The sequence below is a fragment of the Macaca fascicularis genome, chromosome 2, assembly GCF_037993035.2.
Source record: "Macaca fascicularis isolate 582-1 chromosome 2, T2T-MFA8v1.1".
In the NCBI taxonomy this organism is placed as follows: domain Eukaryota; kingdom Metazoa; phylum Chordata; class Mammalia; order Primates; family Cercopithecidae; genus Macaca; species Macaca fascicularis.
This window is the reverse complement of record NC_088376.1, coordinates 4636762-4663132: the sequence shown is the minus strand read 5'-3', so window position 1 is coordinate 4663132 and position 26371 is coordinate 4636762. Positions and strand designations below refer to the sequence as shown.

Sequence of the window (26371 nt, the reverse complement as noted above, 5' to 3'; positions counted from 1 at the left end):
GGCTGCAGGAACCTCAGGTAGGAATGACACCATAACCCTGCAGAATCTTCCCTTGACATGGCAGCCTCTGGTTGTGGAGGGAGATCTTCCAGGCCAACCCAGCCTGTCCCGGAATCCCCTCCACACGGGCTGCTTCCTGTAGTTAGCCAGTTTCTGCCTCGCCACTCTCAGGTATGTTGACTTATAGAAAGCTCACCCCATATTCAGCCAAACTCTTCCCTGGAGACTAGGAGAAGAGCAGGAAGAGTTGGGGGTGGGAAGTGTACTTTTCCCCATGAGACTCCCTCCAGGTACATGAAGTCTAATGTTCCAAGCTCAACATCCCTCAGTCCCTTTACTTTCTGTGACATGAGTTCCAGTCTGCCACTCTCCTAGCCAGTGACCTGGGGACATGCTCAGGTTAGAAGAGAGTGTGGAACTCCCGGGCCAGGCCTCCCTCCCTCCACCACTCTGTAGCCGTCAGAAGACTGTTCTGGTGCCACACCAGCTGTGTCTCCATGCATGCGCGCACACACACACACACACACACACACACACAGAGTGCTAGGCCCTTGCTACAATGTTTAGTCACATGGAAAACAACTCCCGAGCTACCCCTTATCTGCCCCCCACAAAAAAATTCGTCTGAAAAATTTGTTTTGTTCCTTGCAAAAATCCATGGTGAGGATATCAGAGTCCCTTGTGGCTGCCACTCGGTCAGTGTCACCCTTCCCTCCTTCCTTCCTCTCCACTTTGGTCCTTCCTGTGCTGAGATGGAGCCTTATCAGGGCCTCTGCCCCATCTTCAGTTCTGTATACAGTTGTACTTTTCACCTCCCAAGGGTGCCCCTCACTCCTAATAAGCACGGCCAAAGAAAGAAAGTTCACAAGGCATACCATGGAACACTGAGGGGCGCCGAGTCAGGAAACATTTAGTTCCCACCTAACTAAAATAAGATCTCAACCCACCCAGGCTGGAAACGGAGGGAGGCTCTCAGCCTGGTCAAAGGGGCTGAGTCCCTGAGCCTCTAACACCTGCTCCTGGGCTCCTCCTTCCGCTTAGAGACCCCTGAGGGCACCTCAGGTTGGGAATCCAGCCACCTCTTTGAAGCAAATCCAACCCCGGCCCTTCAAGGCTGGCCATGGACAGAGTCTTCCCACAGGGGAGCAGCTGGAAGGAGCCAGGGCTGTAAGACCTAACTGCATGAAAAAAATGGCTGCTTGCTTCTGCGTAGTGTCTTGCAGTTTACTGACCATTTTTATGCTGATCATCTCATTCAGTTCTCAGCATAATCCAGTGATATGGATAGGACTGGAGTTATTTTAATTTTCCAGATGGGGAAGTTGAGGCCTGGAGAGAAAACGTGAATTCCACAAATCTGTGTAACAAATCAGAGAGTTTATTTTAGAACCAAAGTCTCTAATCTCTTTCTATGAGTATTGACACACTAACAGTCTTAAAATGCCCCCTGCCCCCGCCTTTAAATACTGTATGCATTCAGCAAGAGCCCAGTGAAGGGCCCCAAAAGTTGAGACTCAAAGCGAGCAGCCCCTGTCCTGCACTTCAGCCCTGAACCCACGATGGCACAGTGGCGTCCTCTGAGTACAGACATCTGTATGAGCCCAAAGGAGCACATGGCCACACCCTGGGGCACTGCAGGCCCTGCTGATGCGGGAGGAACATTCCCACGGGTGAACACAGTCTGCACCAGGCTGTTGCTCTGGGAGATGAGAGAATCAGCAAGCAAAGAGCTGCCGGCCCTGCCCAGTCTCTCAGGGGCAACAGCCTAGCCCCGAAGCTGGCAAGCGCCCACCGATTGGGTGTGACTCGGCAGGGTGCCCAGTCCTGCAGCCCGTCCAGGTCTCAATTCCTGGTAACACCCTAGTGCTTCGCCCTCTTGCATATGGGAGAAGAGTCATCAATCTGGCTACAGCCCAACCTCAGCAGCTGATTGGAACGGGAGCAGAAGTCTTCACTAGACTAACCCTTTTTCCACTAGCTTGTTCAAACGTGAGCTTTAAAGCTATTATTTCAAAGGACTGGACATTAGCCTCATAAAATATGTCTCTTTTCTAAACAAGCACGTTTTGTCATCCACAACAGGAACACATTTAGCACCCTTCTAACTGACAACCTGGAAAGAAACTCCTGATGTCATTCAGCAAAAGCGTTTACCAGGGATTTCCTACATGCCGTCACACAAACATTAACCGACGGGCTCACCACGGGCAAGACACTGTGCAAAGTGGGATGTAAAGATACCAGATAGAGGATTTGGCTTGCTCAGTTCAAATCCCAGCTCTTGTATTTAATCGTGGTATGACCTTGGGCATGTTACTCAACTTCTCTGTGCCTCAGTTCTCTTATATGCAAAATGGTGATTCTAGGACCTAGCTCACAGAGTTACGAGAATTCAATAAGATGGTCACATCTAAAAATACTTTAAACAGTGCTCTAAATGCAGAAAGCCCTTGATAAATGTAGCCATTGTGAAAGGTATATTTTTACTTCTTCCTTTCAATATCCCAATGAGATGGGAATTGTTACTATCCCCACTTCACAGATGAGAAAATTGGTTCAAGGCATTAAACAAGTTTGTCAATGTCATAGTGCTAGTAAGAGGCAAACTCAAGACCCTAAACAAGGTTTGCCTGAATTCCATGCTCTTATTCACTGTACTGAACAATGCTACAATCAACTTTTCCCCCAGAAAATGAAAGAAAAACACACACGCTAGCATGCGGGCACCACAAAAGCTCTAATATAAATTTGGAAGCTTCCTGGTCCCTGAAACCCCTCCACCCCAACCCTCGTAGAGCCTATGAAAGATAGGTCAAGAAAGTTTGCTTCAAGAATTTTCTTCCCCCACCCTCCCCCAAGTTTTTAATTATGAATAATTTCAAGCATTAAACAAAGTCAAAAGAATAGAACAATGAACATCCATGTAACTGCTACCTAGACTTAACAATTCTTCACACTTTTGTGATCGTAGACTTCTCTATATTTCTGCCAAAACGTTTGAAAATTGTAGACACCGTAACATCAACCATAGCGTCACCCTTCTCTGTGATTGTTTGTTATAGTAAAACGAGTCTTGATAATAGATTCTACCAAATTACTGTTCATATTCTTGGGTGTAATTTGCTTGTTATTATGACAAAGGCCTTCATTCTTAGGGGCACACGATAATAAGGTTAAGGATCTCCAGGAAGACCAGCCTGCATTATCCAGGTGGGCCCTAAATCCAATGCTAAATATCTGCTAAGAGACACACAGAGAAGAGACACTCGAAGAGAAGGAAAACGCCCTGTGAAGGAGGAGGCAGCTATTGAGATGACGCAGTCACAAGCCAAGGGATGCCTGGGGCCGCCAGAAGCTGGGACCAACAGACGGCTTCTCCTCCAGAGCTTTCAGAGGGAGTGTGGCCCTGCTAACACCTTGGGTTCAGATTTCCGGTCCAGAACTGAAAGCAAATACATTTTTGTTGTTTTAAGTTCTCAAATTTATAGTGATTTGTTGCAGCAGCACAGTCCTAGACAACTAATATCCCCTCGTCACGGGGTCCCTGATACATCTTTGGAGCGAAGCGTGTGTGCTGAATTGAAAAACTGAAAAAGCTGAGAGTGTGGCTTTATGTCTTTTTCATATCCCACAGCCAGGGAAGCATCTCCAAAGGCCACTGGACTCTGGCTAACAAATATGACACCAGAATAGGTGTCAACTGAACAATTTGTTCTTTTTAATGAGGTGTTTGAACCCCACTCTCTATTCATTGTTCTGTCCTCCTTGATTTTACTGTAAGTGACTGAACTGACTTTTGATGTATTGCCAGCACACAATAAATTATGAGCCTCTTTCTTTAAGGTTGGAGAGGGGAGGAACTCTACTTCCCTGTTCAGTTATTTCAGGCAAGGGTGGGAGCAGGTTTTCTGTGCCAGCAGCATCCTGATTATGATTCAGGATGTGTGGCCGAAGGCAAACAGTTCCTCTTCAAATTCAATCAAATAGGAAGGAGCAAAGGCCCAAACAAGAAAAGCCTGGTTCTCTTTGTGTGCACAGCCAAGGGGTCCTGGGAAGCTCGTGAGGGATGACGCCCTATCTCGGCAAGACTGAGCTTACAGCGGTATTCAAGAAACTTCCGCACATATTTGAAATGGGCTTCCAATCCTGGCCTTACAGAACCACATCCTGGACAATACCAAATCCACTACAGGGGAAGTTATTTGCAGGCTACAGGGGCAGAGGTTAACCAGGATTAACACATCTACTTTTTAGTCTCTTCTCCCTAAAAAGAAAAACTATTCTATATGCAACTTCTATGCTGTTGATTGTGGCTCAAAGGGGCCCAAGTGACTACTTCCTCTTGTAGATACGTGGTGCAACTCAGAACAGTGATTTTTCACTCAGTAAGCCATGACCCATTAGTGGATTGAGAGATCAATCTAGCAAGAGGTGCCAGTAATTTTGCTTAAATGAATAGAAGAGGATAGGAAATACTTGAGTGCATCTTGCATAGTAAGGGTAAAAATTATACCATGAAATTCTTCAGTCTCATACAGATGCTCCTCAATTTATGATGGGTTCATCCAGATGTAACCCAAGGACCATGCTGAATGCATATCACTTTTGTGCCATTTTAAAGTTGAAACATCCTATATGGAACCACTGTAAGTTGGCGACTGTCTCTACGTGTTTGGGTCACTGGTTTGTATTAGAAAAGATACTCCTCACTGTGAGTCATGATCCAAAAAAGTAAGAAAGCCACTGGCTTAAAGAATCTGTTCCACCGAACCAGAAGGCACTCTGTCCCCTCAGCCCAGCCTCCGTTCCTGAGAGCGCTGTTTGCAGTTGCAATAGGGCGCTCAGTTAACAGGGAGAATTCACCATGCACCTGAGAGGGGTTGGCATCTGAAACCAAAGTGTGCCCATTCCCTGGCAATCCACTGGCATGTCTTTCTCCTCTTCAAGCCCTTCCATGCCTGAGGCTCATCCTCTTGGTTCCTGAGATCCTATTTCTATACCATGGTAGAGCCTCTCGTAGTTCACTTCCATCTTGCTGGGACCCACTCTTCCTCCTCTGTAGCCCTAGAAACTCCATAGCCTTTTGCAATCACTGAAACTGACCCACCACACGGGGAGTTCCTAAAGTCTTTGGGGAAGGAAGGGACCGCCGTAATTCCCTTCATTAACCATCTTCTTTGTATTTTTTACTCCAATGTGTCCAATTTCTCCTTTGCCATTTTTCCAGGAAGACGGCTGCCCTGGCCTCCATTAAGAATTCTCTTTCATGCAGCAATTTGCAAACTCTGCAAGCCTTTTGGTCTAATACTGTGGCAAATGTTGCACCGTGGTGTCCTGTCTCCTGCAGGGCCGGCCTCAAGGACCTGCTATGGGCTTTCCAATCACACATAGTTAAAGACTGTAACTAGAGGCCAGGTGTGGGAACTCATGCCTGTAATCCCAGCACTTTGGGAGGCCAAGGCAGGCAGGCAGATCACCTGAGGTCAGGAGTCCAAGACCAGCCTGGCCAACATAGTGAAATCCTGTGTCTACTAAAAATACAAAAATTAGCCTGGTGTGGTGGCTGTAATCCCAGCTACTCAGGAGGCTGAGGCAGGGAGAATAGCTTGAACCCAGGAGATGGAGGTTGCAGTGAGCAGAGATTGCACCATTGCACTCTAGCCTGAGCAACAGAGTGAGACTTCATCTCAAAAAACATAAATAAATAAAAATAAAAGACTGTAACTAGAGCTTTCTGATAAAACTGGATCTAAGTTTTGATGCTGTTGCTTTGCTGGCTATTGACCCTGAGCAAATTGCTTAACTTTTCTAAGCTTCATCTGTAAAATCAAGATAATAGTACCCATCTGAAGGGAGTTGTTGGAGTCTACTTTTTAAAAAGATTGGTTGAAGTTTCCGTGATGAATTCTTCTTGGACATTTTATGAATGGACTTCCACAAAAGGCTTTACTCTTTCAATGTTTTTAGAAATCTGTATTACCCAGGAAAAACATATAAAACAGAGACAAAACAGAGAAAACATACAAAACAGAGAATATATTTTCAGAAATATATTTCTGAAAAAAATGTATGGTCTAATGAGTCAAGTCATTCCTGCCACCTTTGAATTACAGAAAGTAAAAAGAGAGAGGGAGGGAGGGAGGGGGAAGGGAGGCAGAGAGGAAGGGAGGAGGGAAGGAAGGAAGGAAGGGAGGAAGGAAGGAAGGGAGGAAGGAAGGAGGGAGGGAGGGAGGGAGGGAGGGAGGGAGGGAGAAGGAAGGAAGGAAGGAAGGAAGGAAGGAAGGAAGGAAGGAAGGAAGGAAGGAGGGAAGGAGGGAAGGAGGGAGGGAGGGAGGAAGGAAGGAAGGAAGGAAGGAAGGAAGGAGGGAAGGAGGGAAGGAAGGGAGGGAGGGAGGAAGGAAGGAAGGAAGGAGGGAGGGAGGAAGGAAGGAAGGAAGGAAGGAGGGAAGGAGGGAAGGAGGGAAGGAGGGAGGGAGGAAGGAAGGGAGGGAGGGAGGGAGGAGGGAAGGAGGGAGGGAGGGAGGGAGGAAGGAAGGGAGGGAGGGAGGGAGGGAGGAAGGAAGGGAGGGAGGGAGGAAGGGAGGGAGGGAGGGAGGAAGGAAGGAAGGAAGGAAGGAAGGAGGGAAGGAGGGAAGGAGGGAGGGAGGGAGGGAGGGAGGAAGGGAGGGAGGGAGGAAGGAAGGAAGGAAGGAAGGAAGGAAGGAAGGAAGGAAGGAAGGAAGGAAGGAAGGAAGGAAGGAGGGAAGGAAGGAAGGAAATTCTACATTTGGGCTGACCTCCTGTGACTGTACCAAAGAGGTTTTCTCACTCTTGCGTTAACATCAGACCATGTGCATCTTCCTGCCAGCAGCATCGTCTGGTTTGGCAGGCCTGCAAATCTGTTTCAGCACAAAGATCCGCTTAATGGAAAGTGTGTTGCAGAAAAAAAGAAAAGGAAAAAAAAGAAAAACGGTACTCACATTCCCTTGTGCACTCTTTATCAAAGGAACAAATGGTACAATAACCCAACATAACCAAGGTTGTAGTTGAAGAAACTGTCTTTTACATCTGGGACTAATCTTTCTTCTAAGGTGGCCATGGATGGTGTGGCATCAAAAGGCATGCAGTGTCTTAGAGTGGTTTTTAAAACCTTTAGCAGTGCCTCTGTAGCACACAATAGAAAAAATACTAACACTTCCATTTTTAAGCGGTTAAAAACATAAACAGGTAATTCAGAGAAAAAGGAATAAAAAGTTGACAATGAATATATTAAAATGTTTAAGTTCACTAATGATCAAAGACATCTGTAAAAGTAAAACCAGAACTCCATACACTCTAGCTGAATTTGTAAATATTGAAAAATACAACTAATTTTCGTGTAGGAATGACAAATCAGGCATTCTCTGCTGACAAGACTAGAAAGGATGAGCCTTTCTGAGAGCAATTTGGCAATAATTTTAGACATTTTATACCCTTTGGATAGTAATTTAAATTCTTCAAATACATCAAAGAAAAATAATCAGATACATAAGCATGGTGACATGTAGACATAGCTATAAAAAATCTCCATTACAGTAATGTTTATAATAGTGAAAAACTTGACCACAACCTAAATGTCTAATAAGAAAACTGGCAAATAAAGGATGGTTCATCAATATGATAGAATATTATATAGATATTTAAACTATGTTTTCAAAATTTGTAACAGTATGGGAAAATGGGGTATAAAACTTTGCAAGTAGACTCTTCCACATTAGGTAAATAAAGGCATAGATAAAAGAAGGTTAAAATGAAATACACTAAAAAATCAACAGAAGTATCTCTGGAGGGTGAAATTATAGGTAAATTTGTAATTGTCTGTATTTCCAAACTTTTGAAATTGGGCATATATAACTTTTATCATTATGTGCTCTACTCACTACCATGTTATCCCAGCATTCTAGCAGATGGTAGGGTGACTCATGGCTGGACCCTTAGCTGTCCACTCTGCATGCTGGACAATGTGAAGAATGTGTGTACCACAAGCGATCCCAGGCCTCAAGGGGTGTAACACATACAGAGATAAGCAATGCTATTATTCATCTTAAGGGGGTTGTCAGAGCCTATTGTGGAGGATGCTGGGGAGGGCAGGGGTGCTGACATGACCTACCATATTTCCCCATTCAGCTGCTGAATGTTGGCTGCAGACAGCTCACAGCTGAGTCCCTCTCCAGGCAATATATAATTATGATCTGCACAGAGCCTTGCACATAGTAGGTACACAATAAACTAACTTCAGTAACAGATGAACAAAATAAGCAGTAAATGCTACGACAATATGACACGGACAAGAATCCTACGGCCTGGAGGAAAGAAAAGAACACAATTCAGGGAAGGGTCCATAGAGCAGCTGGTACTTTAACTGGAGCTTAAAGGAGAGGCCAACTGTGTGCACCTGTGGAGGAGAGGGGAGGAGAGGATCTATGGTAGACGTAGTATTTCTCATGGGCATCCCAGAGATACTTACTGTGACTTCATTGGCGTGGTAGTTCCTGTGTGCTCATTTCAAGCCACGTTAGAGCCTCCCTAAATGATTATCTTTTTGCTGGAGCAGCAAGAAACAAATGGAGGCACAGGACTGTTGGGCCACCCAGCAAGTAGCATTTGCTGTTCAAGGCAAGAACAATGGCCTCTGCATGTCCATCCCTCGGTCAGGATTCCATCTGAGTGCTGACTGTGGTGGATTCTGAGGGGCCAATCTTACTGAATCCCCTTCACTGATACCACACTTCACGTGTAGCCAGCACTTCCAGATACAGCCTCTTGCTTAATCTCCTACCATCCCATGTAGTCTGCTCAGCTTACAGTAAAGAAAATGGAGGCTGACTGGAGTGAAAGGGTATGTTTAAACTCAGAACTGTCTAGTGATAAAAACCAAAGCTTCAGTTTAGTCTAGTGCTTTTCCCCTAATGCAAGATTAAGCTGTGATACCTTCCTGGAAAAATACTCTTCTCAAAAAATGTTGCCTATCTCCTCCTTTTTGCATTAAAATAAACAAATGAACCCATCCAATCCTGTGCACATCTCTCTTGTTTTGAGGTCACTATGTACTTCAGTATTTTGGGGTGTCAGATAATAACACAAGTGAAGTATAAAACATGGTAGTTAAGGATTTTCAAAAGGAGTGATCAGAATTCACTCCATACATATATTAATGCTCCTTAGTCAATTCCCCTTTAGTTCCACCAAATTTCCATAGAAATCTGTGAAACAGAAAAGAGTAAGAGTTATTGAGAGAGAACTGCAACATAACCTGAGTGGGTTTGTCTGGACACTAAAGTCTGCTCTGAGCTTCCAGGTCACTAGGGGAAAGTCAACAAGTATTTATTGGAAGCTACTAAAAAAAATATGATACTCAGTGATTAGTGGAGATTTTCATATAATCTGCAAGGATTTTTATAAGCAAACCATTGTAGATAATAATGAAGCAAGAACTTTCTATTAGAAAACAACTCTCTCGTTGCCAGTATATAAATATATATACACACACACACACAGACGCACAGACACATATATATCCTAAGGCAATTAGAAGCCAAAATGGAATCGGCCTCTTGTATAGTCAACCTTGTGCAACAACAATGCAGGAAGTGGTGAGAAGACAGGGCATATTCTAGTAAGTGGGCTTAATATTTTTAGTGAAATTTACCAAAATTCATAAGGCTGTATTAGTTTATTTTCTGTTGCTATCATTGAATACCTGAGACCGCATCACTTATAAAGAAAAGAAATTTATTTGTTACAATTCTGGAGGCTGGGAAGTCCAAAAGCACGGTGCTGGCCTCTGGTAGGGCCTTCATGCTGTGTAGAAGGCATCACATGGAGAGTGGCCAAGACTATCTCTGTCAGCTCAGGCCTCTCTTCTTCTTCTTATAAAGCCACCAGTCACATCATTGGGGCCCCACTGTGACGACTTTATCTAACCCTAACAACCCCCCAAGGCCCTACTTCTAGTCAACATAAGAATTTGGGGGTTATATTTCCAACACATGAAATTTAGGGAGTGCATTCAAACCATAGCACTGTCTAAGAAATCTAAAATACTCATTTAAAGATGGAAAAGTTGAAGCTAGGAGAAGAGACTTGGCCCAGATATATTTGGATAACTGTAGCTTTAGTATCTATACCAACATTCTTGAGGAAGTCATCAAGTATTGACAAAAAAGGTTCTACATGATCCATTGTTTTAAAAAAGAGACAGAGTCTCACAGTGTTGCCCAGGGTGAAGTGCAGTGGCTATTCACAGGCATGATTCTAGCACATTGCAGCCTCCAAGTCCTGGGCTCAAGTGATCCTGTGGCCTCAGACTCCCAAATAGCTGGACTATAGGCACACACCATGTACCCAGCCATGATCCATTTTTATGAATAAAAAACTTGTGGGTTTCACATGAACATTCAAATATTTCACTTGCTAGAAAGATGATGAAGAATTTAGTTTCTTAGCTGTATGAAGGTTTCTGCCCGCCTGGCCTGATTTACTCTGTTAATCTGTCCACTATATGTTTCTTCGCAGATAATATAATGGTGAGTGCCTGCCTCCTTCCCAGATATTAATATATTTTTCTAAATTCTGAATTAACAAGATCCTAAACATAAAGGGATTTGTCAGTAGAATTCGGTTTTTGGTTTGTTAAGGTTTGCAGAGGTTTTTTGGTTTGTTTGTTGTTGCTGTTGTTTAATCCAGGGGTTCTCTTTTTCTCATCTTATTTAACCCTAGATAAGAAGAAGTTAAAAAAAAAATCCTGCGTACAGCTACTGTCACAAAGCCGGTGAATCAAAAACCTCCCCCAAAGCCTATATCCCTCCTCTGAGTGGTTGGCCTGAATTTCTAGAGTTAAAAGATTTCTTTCTCTGGGTCCTTTGAAATAACCATAATTAACACTTATGTAGAGGCTTATCATACAATGGTATCATATAAAACAGGAGTCAGCAAACTATGTCCTGCAGGAGATTAGCAGTTGCAACAGAGACCATATGTCCCATAAAGCCAAAAATATTTACTGGTTGGCCCCTTACATACAGTTTGTCATGCCCTGACATTCATGATCACATCGATCCTCAGAAGCACCTACCTAGAAGCCACTTCTTGTTTTGATAGCCACAAAGACTTCAATATGAACAAGTATTCGAGATGACTTCTGAAACACTAGCTGCAAAGGATAACAATTTAGGGGTGGAGGGTGGAAAGGGGCAGGGGACGGTAGAGAGGAGGATTAGAAATTTAACCCCAATAAAGAAAATTAGCCACATGGAGAGAAAACAGAGAAAAAACTCAAAGCTCTCCTACTGAACAGGACGCCCAAATGCCGGACTGTTGTTCCACATGCCTCTCCCCTTTCCCATGTTCCCCCTAAATTTTCTCATGCTTATACAGTGGTGTGTTGAAGCCAGCTTCTGTGCTCATGAGAGGCAACCGTGTGCGTCCTGTTCTGGCTCCACGTTCAGTGACATCACATTGGTGGTTTGACATCAGCCATGATAGAAGTATTTATACCACACAAATCAGCAAAAGCTACAAATCAGGGCTTTTCTCCCCCGCTCCCTCCCCACAGGGCTGACTGTTAAACATTTCCTACCACACCATGGCAGATACATACATACATACGTACGTACATACATAACATAATTTCAAATAAATGGCACTATGTCATACGTGATATTTCCCTCTTCAGCTGCTGAATGTTGGCTGCAGACAGCTCACAGCTGAGTCTCTCTCCAGGAATTGCCTTAAGCTGAAGGCAACTGCCACACCTCAGGTCTGCTTCCCTCCCTGGGGCAACCTCCTTGCAACTACTCCTCAAGGGCAAGGTAAAGAGTGAAAAGGCCAGACCCATCTCAATGCAGAGCAACTCCAGCTCCAAAGCTCCCCCTGGGTTCAGCTGGGACTTCTGTTGCAATTGCATAAGAGAGAGAGGGAGTGAGAGAGAGACAGAGACAGAGAGAGACAGAGACAGAGAGAGACAGAGAGGAGAGACCCATTTGTCCACAACCAACTTCTCTCTTCATCTCGTTTCTTGAGTTACCTATTTCAGTTCATTTTTGATTTGCTTAAGGTTCTTTCTATAGTATTTTTCTCAGATGGGAATACTGGATGATACACTTTTTTCTTTTCAGTGACTTTATTTTAATGGGTTTTCAGACTTACAGAAAGGGGCTCTTTAGATGGTACTGTGTCACTGGTCAACCATCTTCACTATGGAGTCCTAGTCACTCTGATTTTGTTTTGTAGATCATGAGGATTCATTCAAATCGTCTCCTCTACTGTTCCTTCATAATAGGTTACGTGGTCTGAAAGTACATCCCTCCTTCTCTAGTACATTGTATTAAAAGAGGTTGCTGCTGCTTCTCCATTGTCATTAATCTTTTCATCTTCTTATTCCTTTTAGCAAAGTCGGGGCATAACATATTATCTTCTATGCCTGGGGATGGGAAAATGCAGGCAGGTAACAAGAAGAGAGAAATCATCCTCCTGTGAGTGGTAGGCACCCAGGCCTGACCTGCATGAAGCTGCAGGCGTACCCAGCCCTTTGTGTCTGCTGAGAGACATCTGCCATGGACCACACAGCACCTGACACCAGAGGCTTGCATCGAAAAGGCCTCAACAGAAACAGGAATGGAACATGAATTCACAGCCTTCGGCTGAACAGCTCTTGCAGCAATTCTTGCCCATGATGCCAACATGGTTCCCCGCGCTGAAATTATCACTTCAACTGTATTAGTCTCTTCTGTTCTTTCATTCGTCTCATAACTTTTCTGAAGCCCCTTGCTCTCTCGGTCACTGCCTTGTGTTTCCTCGAACATCGCTGTAATCTGGTCTCTTGTGGCGTTTCAGGCATATCTTGCTGTTGTTCAGGATAAGCATGCCTGCGGAGCCTCAGATAAACTTCTATTTTCTTGCCATTGGTACTCAAACCAAGTTGTTGACACCAGTCCCGCGAAGTGTCCCGACACACCTTACTAATGGGAGGCAAAGTGGCCGGCAAGGGAAGGGCTGGTATTTTGCATCCAGCCTTTGGCGGAGCTGTAAATTGTTCATTTGTTTGAAGTAGATGACCTTGATTGTATTTCTTAGGCTTCTCCAGTGTGACAGTAGAAGTTGAAGAAACACTTGGGTTCCGTTGGTTCCATATTTGGGTCATCTTTAACTGGCACCCATGTCAAAATCACACTTTCCTCATCAGCTACTTCCCCCCTCAAAGAAATTCTTCTTGCTGCTATCCAGATTTGAGTCTGACATATTCTGCAACACCCCTGTCTTGTCCATTCGGTGATACGATTTTTAAAAATCAGTCTGTGTGTGATGGCTCATGCCTGTAATCCCAGCACTCTGGGAGACCCAGGCAGGTGGATTGCTTGAGTCCAGGAGTTCAAGACCAGCTTGGGAAACATGGCAAGACCCCCATCTCTACCAAAAAAATACAAAACGTAGGCAGGCGTTGTGGCACGTGCCTGTAATCCCACCTACTCGGGAGGGTGTAACTGTTTTTTTTTTTAAACCCTGGCCAGCAAAAGGTATTTCAGCTGACTCAAGTATTTTGTAGATATAGTTCCCCTCTCTCCAGCTTCCCATTATTGTAGGTGAGAAGCGTGACACTGCCTCTTTTCTGTTTCTTGGTAATTAATGTTTTTTTCTTTGTAGTAAAGGGTGTAAAAGTTTCTCTTTTTACCTGCTCTTCAAGAATTTAATTTGGATGGGTTTAGGTATGTGACTTTCAGGAACCCCACGAATTCTTCTTAAACCTCTGACCCAAGTCTTTTTCACTCAAAGAAGTTACCTTCTATCATTTGTTTAATGATTCTCTCTTTCCTGTGTTCATTTTTCTCTTTCTCTTATAACTCCTATTAGGTCTACTGGATCGAGCCTCCTAGTCTCCTCTTTTGCCCTTATGATTTCCATCTCTGTGTTTTTGTTCTGTGTTTGGGATATTCTTGCACTTGGCCTTCTCAGTCTGCTTTAATGTGTCCAATGAGTATTTTAGTCAAAGCTCCAGGAAGTCTGTGTTTCTTTGTTTTTGTTTGTTTGTTTGTTTGGGATACTGCGGTTGAATGTCCTTCTTACACTTCTGCCCCGGCTGTCTAATCCGGCAGTGTGATTTCCATGAAGGGCCGTTCGGCGGATGCTTCCTCTCCCTCTCTCTGCCCACTGAGGCCCTGTAGGTGCAGAGTTGTTTTTTTATATCTGTTCTTTGAAGTTCAAGGCCAGCTTCTGGGGGTTCTTTCAGTGATCACAGTCCTGTGAGTGGTGGGAGGGACGGCCCCTGTGGGACATCAGTGTAGCTGGATATAAGGGGTCAGTCCCAATTAAGGCATGGGAAGGAAGGAGGCCTCTCAGTCCCACCACGTCCCCATGTTCAGCTTCTCCTCAGCAACCTGGGACCAGGAAAGCCCATTCATGAATGTCAAGGTAGCCCTTTCCACGGGTCCACGAGTCTAAAGGAACCAAGCGCAGGGCTCTCCACAATTACAGCCTCTCCCCAAGCTTTCCACCCACTGATCCACAGGGGAGAAATCTCCTCCTCGGCTCTCTTCACCAAGTCAGAATTTGAGTAGAGGGCAGACAGGGCACCATCTAATGAAAATCTGTATCTCACCTCAACCCTTTCAAAGAAATCCAGGACACTCTGGATCTACGGTCCCTGGCGAATGCCTCCTTAACTTCTGAGATGGTTTAACTCTTTGTTCTCCACATCTGATTTCTTTGGATGAGTCCTTCAAAGTTATGTGCATTAATGACAGATCCTTGAATAAGTAGATTCACTTTAAAATTGTGTTCATTGGGGAAAAAAACTGGGTGAAAAGGGCGAGATTACAAAGCGTGTGTGTGTGTGTGTGTGTGTGTGTGTGTGTGTGTGTCTATCCCCCACACACGGATATATCACATATATGCAGAAAAGTGTTGGCATGGACAAACACCACATTGTCACCTGTAGATGATGAAGTTATAAGTACTTTTATTGTCCGCCTTTTTCTTATCTAACTTGTGTACTATTTCTTGTTTATGAAACATAAAAGAGCCGGTTCAATTGTTAATTCAGCAAAATGCATTATAAAATGTCATTTGACTTTCACAGGTATTTTCAGAGGGTGTGAGGAGTGAGATGGCAAACAACCCTCCACCTCTCCGTCTCAATGTCTGTCAGTGAGAGCCCACCTTGAGAGCCCCATGCTCTCAGCAGGCTCGCCAGGCTGTTGGTAACCTATAGAGAAAAGGAGGACCACAGGCAGTAGCTTCCTGCCCAGAGTCACCCAGGACAGCCCCCGCCCAAAGACGGACCCCAGCCTGGAATTGGCTCCAGAAGCAAAGGTTAGACCCCTCTGATTTCCCAGGTGTCCCCAGTTGTCTAGTCCTGGCTCAAAGAGGCTAGACAGTCTTTCAGAGCAGAACCATTTCCAGGTGCCCACTGAGTCTCCAGCACCAGGCACCGGCACTTAGCAGCCACTCGGGAAACTGGTTGAATGAATGATCTCACGGCCTCTCAGTTCACTTGATAAAATCAGACATATTAGTAGCTGTCATTGCTTACTCTTTGGATTTGCAATTCCCTCTAGGTGAGGGGTCAAAATTTGAGTTGTATAGGAAGATTTCAGCTCAACAAAAGGATTCACACTTTAATTTGTATAGGAAGATTTTAGCTCCTGCTGGTTCACACAAGAGGCTTCCTTTCAAAGAGCTGAATTCCCTATCAGTGGACATGACCTAGAAGGGGCTGGCTATCTCCTGCCAGAGGCGATATGGAGGGGTTCCGTGCTGGCTATGAAAAGAGTCCAGATGTGCTTTAAGCATTCCTCTAATTCAAACTCTATGACAAATGCAATTCCTGGTTCAGAAATCTTATGCAAATTTGCCTCTTCCTTCCAAAAATATTCTTTAACCCTGATGTCATTCCTGTACCTACTAAAACTCTCCTTTGAGGCAGCCAACTGTGATTCAAGGGAAAGGTTGAGTGTGTCCTTGTAACAACCATGAGAGCAGCAGGCCTCCCCGACCCAAGAAAGCCTCCTTGGGGCACCCTGGACAGGCCTGGGATCAGTTAAGGAGAGTTTTACAGAACTGTGTCCCTGGACTGTTCCACGGGTATTCGAAAGAACAAATCCCAAGGAAGATATATGGTAGGACAGGTGATATTTAAAGTATTAGCCAGAGATACAGAAGCACTAGCCACTCAGAAATGTGGTGACACCAGAGACAAGACACAGAGCAGGATCTGCTGGTCCTCTGCATCTGCTTGTTGGATTGTGAGGAGGTTCCAGGGTCGGGGCTGGGCAGCCAGTGCAGCAGGGCTGTGCTTGAGAAGCTAAGAGCAGCAGCCAGTTACCAGCCGGTTCAGAAGGCTTTCAACAGTTGAAGAACCAGAGTGGCCACACCAGCTAGAAATCAGCCCTGCTCTCCAACCACTTCTGAACAGGCTGACCTTCTGGCAGAGGCTGCAGCCCCGTTCCTGCAAGCCACATTTTATGGAGTTCTTTTATTAGTCTCTCATGTAACCCATAGCCACATCATAAAATTAAACACCCCATTCTGTACATCAAGTCCACTGACTTCTTGAGCCCTGATTAGCACGGGGCTTTTCCCTCTTGGAGTTCTATTAAAGTAACATTATAACAGACAGAAAAGGAGTCTTTGCTGGGAGCAGCCAAATCCGCAGACTGACTGAGCTTCTGCTGGAGTCACCATGTGGCACGGCATGTCCTCCTTTATTGGAAGCACGTTTGCCAGCTTCCTATCCATCACTCTCTGCCTCTTTCATTCCTACCCCTCCCCATCCTTCTGCAGTCATCCCTGCCCCCTCCCAAGCTCCTTCCATCTCCTAAGATGACTTAATGCCATGAGTGGTTAAATGCCTGCCTGGAGTCACTGTCAGGGTAGCCCCAACTCACCCCTGAGACTATATTTAGGCTGTGGGTGATCGCCCAGTTGGAGAGGTTATCTTTAGCCTGGCAGAGGTTGGGAGTCAATCTGGGCCATGATGTGAACAGCAGAGGGAGGAGGGAGAGGAAAGGAAACCAATACTCCAGAGTCTGCAACAGCAGCACTCAAGTGTACTCAGGTGGTGGAGAGCTAAAAGCCGAAGTGTGCTTCCTGAAACATGAGGCTCTTCCGGGAACACCCTGGAATAATGGTCTGTTTCATTCCATCCCATGAACTAAGAACAATTTTAATAGCAGAAAATATGGCTGCATTATGAGCAGGCAGTATAAAACCACAAGCACACATGTTTTTTTAAAAAAAAAGCCACAAACTCAGCATCACTGGTGGTTTTCAAGCGTTCCCATTCATATCTGTTTACTACTTCTTCATTAGTTTTGTTGCCTGCAGGTGCTAAAGGTTTAAAATGGAAGAAAAATGCATGGAAAGAATGTACATGGAAAAATTACATTACCTGAGTTAGGGAAAAGACCACTACTATTCGATTTTCAAGGTGGAACACCTCAGTCCACCTCAGGAACACCAAGGGCTGAGCTTGAAAAGCTCCCGGACCTGTTTCCAAACTATTCAAGAAAGACCGTGCACTTTTCCTCAGGGCACAGAAGTAACTTTCCCTAACATCATCCCTCCCTTCCAGTCACTAACTCTTCCCTGTTATCGTTTATATCCACGGCCTCTTGGTTGACCTTCCTTACAGAACAATTGATTAGAATCTTTTGTCAAAACAACTGAATACTTGCTAGTTATGATTAGGGGGAACGTAGGTCCCAGTGTGAACCAAGGCCAAGGAGCCTCCAGGGGTGGGGAGGGACTTGCTCTGTGGGGAAGGAGACCCGCCAGGCCCTTCCCTGAGTCAAACAGTCCTGCTCATTGGAGGGGAAGAGCAGTTCATGCTGAGCAATCCTCGGCCAGACATATCCGAGGTCTGTGAAGAGCAGCAGGACCAAAGGGGAAATTCGGAAGGATCATCTTGTGGAGGACTTTCAGGAAATCAGAGCACAGATGGTAGAGCTTTGGAACTGAAAGCTCACACAGAAGGAAGAGGATTGAAGAATCTTTTTTTTTCCCCCAGATTCCCCAGAGCTTTCACTCCATAGTGCCAGAGGGTGTCCAGCAGGAGCAGGCCCCTGGGAACTCCTAGGACAACTCAGAGGCAGTCCAGACGGCTGGGAGTCCTTTGCTATGGGCAGGCTCCGGGTACAGGGCTCCTCAGAAGGTCATCCCTACTCTGGTGGTGAGGCCTGGGGAAACTCAAGTCACTTTACCGTGTACTTCAGTAAGTGAGTCATCTCAGCCTTTTCTTCCCTAGATTGAATGATGCTTGTCCTATCAACTGGTTTACTAAGCACACCCTTTATTTTGCCGTTATATGAGTGCATTTTGGTCCTCTGTTCAACTAGAAGTTACCTTATTTTCTCTGTGACTCTTCCTCCTACCAGTGTACGGCAGAGTAACCAACAAATTGGACACTTATGAATACATTAATGAGAACCGACCCAACAAATAGTTTCCTGATCTCTATCAGTTATGCTCCTTATGATCCATCCTGACAGTGTACTGGCACGCGAGAAAATGGCCTAACGTTTCCGATACCATTTGTGACTAACCACACATCCTTAGATGATTTTTCCACCACCCTTGAGTCAGACTAGCCTTTTTCCAGGTAATATGTGAGATATCCAAATTTTATTACTCCACACTTTTAATTACTGAATGTCATTCAGAATGTGCAAGAGTAAGTAGTCCTCCAGTTCTCAAGTTCAATGGGCTTTATATCTCTTATCCAGAGCGCCGACAACTATAACAATGTCATCAACACCTGCAAATGTGCTCAGTTCACAACAACCTCATTAAGTCATCATAAGAAAATATAGAAATATTGCATATGCATGCATGTAGCATCTCTGGGGAAAGAAACTTCTAACGATGGCTGTACCTGCAGAAGGAGGTTGAGAAGTTGATGGTCGGAGGCAGAACGTTCACTGTATACATTTTTTAAATATTTTAATTTTTAGACCGTGTGCATGTATTGCTTTTTCAATTAAACTTTTTAAAAACTAGCTCTAAACAAACAAACAAACAAAAAACAAAGAACAAGACACAGCTCTGATCCCCTGGGCAGTGGCCCTGACAGCTGCCTAGAGTTGGTATTATGCCCTATGGTGTCCAATGTCTCCTGTGTCACTGGCCCTGTGGAATGCCTCACTGAATTCAAGATGGACTATGCAATGGCCTGCCTGGTTCCTAGCCCTCACAGCCCTCTCCCTGATAACTAGGGCAACATGACTTCCGCTTATTGACTCAGTGCTAGGCCCAAGCCCCAGGACTAATCCTGTTCCTAGTCTGGAGGGATTTGAAGGGCTTGCAGCTTGGGTTACTCTGTCTCAACCCGTCTGGTTGCTGGCAGTGTCCTGCTCTTTGTGCTGTCTTGGCAGAGAGTGGTGCAGACCTTGGTGGAGACACACATCTCCATTTTTAGCTTGCTTGATTATGAAATTTATCAAGGGGTAAAGAGGAGACAAGAGATACCTATTCAGTCAGCGGCTTTCCCACTCTCCTCCATCTATTCACCAAATGCAGTTACTAAGAACCTTCTATGAGTAGGATACTACACCAGCCTGGGCAGAAGCAAGTAAGAAGCAAATGAGTATACCAGTGCCCTTCAGGAGTTCAGAGTCTAGCAATAAAGACTCATGGTCTGGGTGCGGTGGCTTATGCCTGTAATTCCAGCACTTTGGGAGGTCAACTTGGGAGAATCACTTGAGGCCGGGAGTTCAAGACCAGCCTGGGCAAAAGAGTGAGCCCCATCTCTACAAAAATAAATTTATTTTTAAATTAAACTTATTTATTTATTTATTTTGAGACAGGGTCTTGCTCTGTCACTCAGGCTGCAGTACAGTCACAGGCCGGAGTGTGATCAGAGTCCACTGCAGCCTTGACCTCCCAGGTTCAGGCAATCCTTGCAACTTTAACCTCCCTAGTAGCTGGGACCACAGACGAGCGCCACCATGCCTAGCTAATTTTTTTTTTTTTTTAATTTTTTGTAGAGATGGGGGTCTCCTTACATTGCCCAGACTGGTCTCAAACTACTGGGCTCAAGTAATTCTCCTGCCTCAGCCTCCTGAAATGCTGGTATTACAGATTTAAGCCACCGTGTCTGGCCAAAAATTTTTTTTTTATTAGCTAGAGGCTGGGAGTGGTGGCTCACGCCTGTAATCCCAACACTTTGGGAGGCCGAGGCAGATGGATCACCTGAGGTCAGGAGTTCGAGACCAGCCTGGACAACATGGAGAAACCCTGTCTCTACTAAAAATACAAAAATTATCCAGGCATGGTGGCACATGCCTATAATCCCAGCTACTCTGGAGGCTGAGACAGGAAAATCGCTTGAATCCAGGAGGCAGAGCTTGCAGTGAGCTGAGATCGTGCCATTGCACTCCAGACTGGGTTACAGAGCAAGACTCTGTCTCAAAAAAGTAAAATAAAATTAGCCAGGCGTAGTGGCACACACCTGTAGTCCTAGTTACTTGGGAGACTGAGGCAGGAGGATTGCTTGAAGCCAGGAGGATGAGGCTGCAGTAAGCCATTATCACGCCACTGCACTCCAGTCTGGGTGACATTGTGAGACCTTGTCTCTAAAAAATAAATTAAATAAATAAAAAACAAAGACTGATGGAGTCCAGCTCAAGAACTTTAATGCAAACAGGCAGGTGTGAGGGAGGAGAGAAGGAAGGATTGCTTTCAATCACGGACAGCAAGACAAGGAGCAGCCCAGGAAAGCTTTCAGAAGGGGATGACATTGCTGTGAAGACTTCTGAGCTGAAGGGAATTCAGTAGCTGCAGATAGAGCCTTTCAGATCGAGGAGGTGGCCGGCGAAGGGGATCCCACTTTCACAAAACATAAAGGCTCTGCACTTCTGTTCCCCCACTCCTCGGAGAAGGAGGATGAGAAGAGCTGGGCCCCCAGAACCCAGGACCACATAAGAAGGTTTTTCTGTTTAAGACAGCCTTCTTCTCCACTATTTGTCTGGTAAATACCTATTCTTCAAGCCCCAGCCTAAGGACACCTCCTCTGGGAAGCCCACCATGACTTTTCCAGGCAGGGTTAGTTGTCTTGTCTGCTGCACTCCTACAACCCTCTGTCCGAGAGAGTCAGGGAAATTTAGAAGTTAGGCAAACAGGCTCTGCCACCATTCTGCCTGAATTCAAATCCTGGCTCAGCCACTGCCTTGCTGAGTCATCTGAAGCAAGGCACTCACCTCTCTGGGCCTCAGTTTTACCATCTGTTTTACCAACAGCGTAACGATGGCACTGTCCTGAGGTCACTGTGAGGATGAAACAAGGCAATGTCCCTAAAGCAAGCGCCTGCTGTAGTGTCTGTTCTTGTTACTCATAACCCTGGGCTGCTCTTACTGGACTGTGCTTGTGACCGTAAGAACCCTGAGGGCCAGGGCTATTCATCTCTGGATCTCTCTCTGCAGTGTTTAGAGGTGTTGTCCACAGTGCAGGTGTTCAATTTCTATCTTCTGAAGGACTGAACAAAACATGGCAATGAAAAGCAACAAAATGAATCAAGCCTTAATGCAAAGACACAATAAATGCAGGTGAAATGACGGGAAAGGAGCAAGGAATGTAGGAAAGTAAATAGGGGGAGAGGAGACGGTGCCACGACTTCAGAGGAGAAAAATTCCTATTAAATTCCTGTTCCGCCCGTAATTCCAGCACTTTAGGAGGCCGAGATAGGTGGATCACCTGAGGTCAGGAGTTCGAGACCAGCCTGACCAACATGGTGAAAACCCATCTCTACTAAAAACACAAAAATTAGCCGGGCGTGGTGGTGGGCGCCTGTAACCCCAGCTACTCGGGAGGATGAGGCTGGAGAATCGCTTGAACCCCGGAGGCGGAGGTTGCAGTGAGCCGAGATCACGCCACTGCACTCCAGCCCGGGCAACAAAGCGAGACTCTGTCTCAAAAAATAAAAAATTCTCGTTCATCTCTTAACCTGGGGACTGCCCATTTATATTTGGACGGTATTTTTCTCTGGCTTTCCCACTTCCCGGGGCCTTGGAGCTCCCTCCCCTGCAGGGCGGCTTCTCTCCTCCTCCTCCCTCCTCCCTCGCGCTCCCCGGGGAAGGGCCGCGGCCGCAGCCCTGACCTCGCCTCCCACGCGGGCCAGCAGCCGGCCAGCCGGCGGGCGGGGCAGGAAGGGGGAGCCGCGGCTCCGGGCACCCGAGATCCTTAACTGCAGCTTCCAAAGCCCTGGCTGATCCTAATCAGTGTGGGAAAGGAGCGCCGGGCCCAGCCCGCCGGCCGGAGACGCCGCCTCTTTTCATAAACTTTATCGCCGCGGTGCACAGGCGCTGATAAAGCACCGTAAATAAACGAGCGGGCGGGAGTGCGCGGCTGTCCGGAGGCTGCCTGCGCGCACGCCCTGCCGCGGCCTGCAGCTCCCGGGGGAAATGAATCACACGCCGGGCTGCAAAGAGCAGCGTGTTCTCCTCTCCAGACCAAGGCCGTAAATAATAATGCGTTCCTTCCCTACGTGGAGACCCTCACCTTTTGTTTTATGCATTCCATAAAAAGCCCAGGAGTTTTCTTCCGGCTGCCTGGTCTCCCCTCCTTGCCCGGGGAGTTAGGAGTGCTGTGTTCTGGGTTAGGCGTTTCCCTCGGGTGGAGCTCCTGGGCCTGGGTTGGGCCTGGGCGTGTGGCTCGGTGTTCGTAAGTCCCCTTTGGCTCTTGCACAACAGACCGAGGCTGGAGCAGGGCAGGGGGGCCGGAGTGGAGGGGTTTGAAGGGGGATGGTTTGACATCTCTGGTGGCTGGTGATGGTGAGCCCGGTTCCCGCCAGGGTGGCCACGGACGTGTGTGGGGGGATAGTCCGCTGCAGCTGAGTCATCGAGGAACCCTGGGCACTGCTGCTTCAGAGGCCAAGGGAGAGTGCACACCCTGGTCACAAAGAAAGAGGACTTTGCCCCAGTCGATGGAGTGTTCAGCAGGCCTCATGGTCCATGTCCGTGAGCTGCTGAAGTTTTGACTTGGGGGGGCCCAAAGTTAATCTATGGTACAATTTTGGGGAGTCGAGTTGGAGGACGATTCCATGAATATGAAGCAATCTAGAAAGTCAGGGGTGTGTGGAACAGCCCAAAGCAGGCCGGCTCTGTCACAAGGTCCAGTCTCTAACCCAACCCTGCTGCCACTCCGCTCTGTGGTCTTGGGCAGCCACTGCCCTTCTCTGAGCCTCAGTTTCCCCATCCTTATTATGATCTCTAAAGAGATCTTCCGGTTCTCCTGCTCACTTAGTGAGAAGTAACATCCTTGCTATAAATTCTTCCATTTCCGAGGTGTCGCAGCACAGGACCCTCTGAAGAAACACTGTAATGTCCACTTAGAAGAAACCGGGACATAGGCCTTTTCCGTAACCCACACCTCGTTAGTGAGATTAGCGCTGGAAATGACCTCTTGGGGAGGTTACAGAGGTACAGGAGCCCTCCAGCCAGAATAAAGTCAGCTTGTGAGGTAAAAAGATTTAAAAATAAAATCCAGTGCATGATTACAGCATGAGGTCACGGCTTCTCTGCGCCCCAAGGATAAGCTCCATGGCAGCTGGGGGTCTGCTTCCTGTGAGGATTCACTGGCTCCAAACATCTCATCCCCAAAAGTCAAATGTTTCCTTTTGGGGGAAGCAGGGCTGGGAAGGAAGGAGAGAGAGGAACCTAGGAGTCCTGACAGATTCTCTTTGGTTCAGCACTCCTAGAGAGTGTGGGTTTTGGGAGCTGACTCCTCCAGCCATGGCCAACAAAAGGAGATCACTCATGAAATAGAAATGAACAAAGGCGGCCAGGCACAGTGGCTCAGGCCTGTAATCCCAGCACTTCGGGAGGCCGAGGCGGGTGGATCACGAGGTCAGGAGTTCTAGACCAGCCTGACCAACATGGTGAAACCCTGTCTGTACTAAAAATACAAAATTAGCCAGGCGTGGTGGTGCGCACCTATAATCCCAGCTACTCGGGAGGCTGAGGCAGGAGAATTGCTTGAACCCGGGAGGCGGAGGTTGCAATGAGCCGAGACAGTGCCACTGCACTTCAGCCTAAGCAACAGAGTGAGACTTCATCTAGAAAAAAATACAAATAAAAAATAAAAGACATGAACAAAGGCCTGGTTCTTCTAATACCCATTTCTGACACCACATGTCCCAGGAAACATGTGGCCCCAAACAGGCTTCATTTCCTGCTCTCCGGACAGAAGGCCACTCAGTCTTGTTTCCTTTATTTGCATAATGTCAAGAAAAATGAGTCACGCCAGATTGGCATGTGTTAAGTAATATTGGCAAAAGGTTTCCAACTGAGTTTAGAGTATATTTCTTACCAAGGAACAATCACTCACTCAATTGCTGATTTATTACGACGTGACTGTGATTATCTCTCCGGGTCTCAGTTTTCCATCCATGAATCCTTGTGATTTTTAATTTTTCATGTAGGACTGTCATGAGAAGTAAGATTGTTAAATTTCCAGAACAGAAATAAGTAAGGGAAACATCTAAGTGTGACCCCTCCAGAATCGCTCTTGCTTCCAATTTTGTCTGCTGTTAATGGAGGTCAGCAACTAAGGGAAAAAAGGAGAAAACACATTAAAAAAAAAAAAAAAAAAAGCCTGAATGTAAAAATAATTGGACTAGCCTGCCAAGAATAGAAGCCCTAGTGTAGTGGTTCTGAAACTTTTAGAGTCACAGAACTTTGTAGAATCTGATGAAAATCACATCCTGCACACCCCCATGGACATACAAATATATACCTGTCTTTGCAGTCATTTCAGGCGTTCGTGGACCCCTGAAGCCCCACCTAAGGATGCTGTTAAGAACCTCTGCTCTGGAGAATAATAAAATGTTGAGCCTCTGTTTCCTAATCTGTGAAGAGGATATAGCACTCACTCCCAACCAGCTTCGTGGAAGAGAAGGAAGAAGCTACATAGACCTGTGCTGTTAAAACATATTGGTTCTCTGCCTGGCAAACATGTAATATTGATGCAGTTCTATTACCATCATCTGCTACAGTCATTCCCTATTCTGCTTCATGGGATGTAAATTTCTTTGTAAGACAGAAGCAGCCCTGTCTGTGAAATTCCCAAAGCAAACCCTTCTGGTAAGCCAGCACTGTAAGTTTTCATACTTGCCTGTTAGAAATGTAATGAGTCCCCACGGAGACCAAAGGGAAGGCTGGAGGTAGCTCTGCAGGCTCTCAAAGGGTAATAATTGCTGGGGCAGGAACGCACCAAATGATACCCTTGTGGTTTTAAAAGTCAATGTAACTTTCCAAAGAGCCCTCCTTTCTCCCAGAGTAGGTTGCAATATTTGAAAAATTAACAATATTTTAAAAATTCACCCACTGAAACAAAACGTTGAGTTTGGGGAAAAAGTTTCTGATGCATCAGTTAAAAAATAAAAGCTTTTCATGTATCAGTAATATATTAAATAGAATCATCCATTTGGTTCGAGGAACCTAACTGCAATTTCTGTAAATATCACCAGTAAAATAAAGGGATTGGATTAGACTTTGCTATCCTTTAATCTTCCTGGGTTTGCAGATCCTTTCAGAATTAGATATGAGATATAGTTTCTGGCCCCAGAAAATACACATTTACTAGACACGTAACTCTCACATAATTTTACTTGCAATTTGGGGGCTTTACAAAATCCTAGCAGTCCACGTAGACCACTAGGTTCATGAAAGCTAAACTACCCACGCTCTAAGGCCTCTTCTGCCTTGATAGGCTTCAGAGGATTCAGTTCCTTCGCCATTTTGCAGAGCCTCTGCAAAGACAGGAAGGGGCAAAGTTCTCCCTACAACTGCTGTGAAAATAACCATGCTTTAAACACTCAATTTAGGTTATGTTTAGAAAGCGTAGTCCAAATAAGCAGCTCTTCAGGACAATGACATAAAACTACAATTTGACGTTTTTTTTCCTGGAAGACAGGGAATGAGAAGGATGGGAGGCCTGGACAGTGCAAGATGAAGAATGGGATGTGGTCGGAACACGCAGACGGCACAGTCCTTGAAGAAGGGATTGTTAAGGGTCTTGAGAAGGCCTCGGCAAGCAGCAATCTTGCCTCTGTGGGAAGTGGTAAGGGAAGCTACGCGGCTTCTCAACACGCAGAGGGGTTCTTCTGACGGTACCTGTAGCAGGCCTCGCTGCTGGTCATAAACATTTACTGCCCCTCCCTGAAAGAGGATGATATTTCTCCTCCTCCTTGACATTAGGCTTGGCCATGCTATTTGCCCTGGCCAGTGAAATGTACAGAAATGACCTCTCTCACTTCCAGGCAGAAGATCTAAGAGCCAGCTCAAGCTTTACCATGTGCTCCTGTCCACATCCACGAGGCTGGCAGGATTCTAGGTCCACTGCGCCCTCAGTGAAGGGAACGTCGGGC

At 45.9% G+C, this 26371-nt stretch overlaps 1 pseudogene; it reads right to left on the bottom strand.

Moving 5' to 3' along the window:
* Window positions 1–12009: 12009 nt before the first annotated feature.
* LOC102115832 (developmental pluripotency-associated protein 2 pseudogene) lies at window positions 12010–14425 on the bottom strand (annotated as a pseudogene).
* Window positions 14426–26371: the final 11946 nt, after the last annotated feature.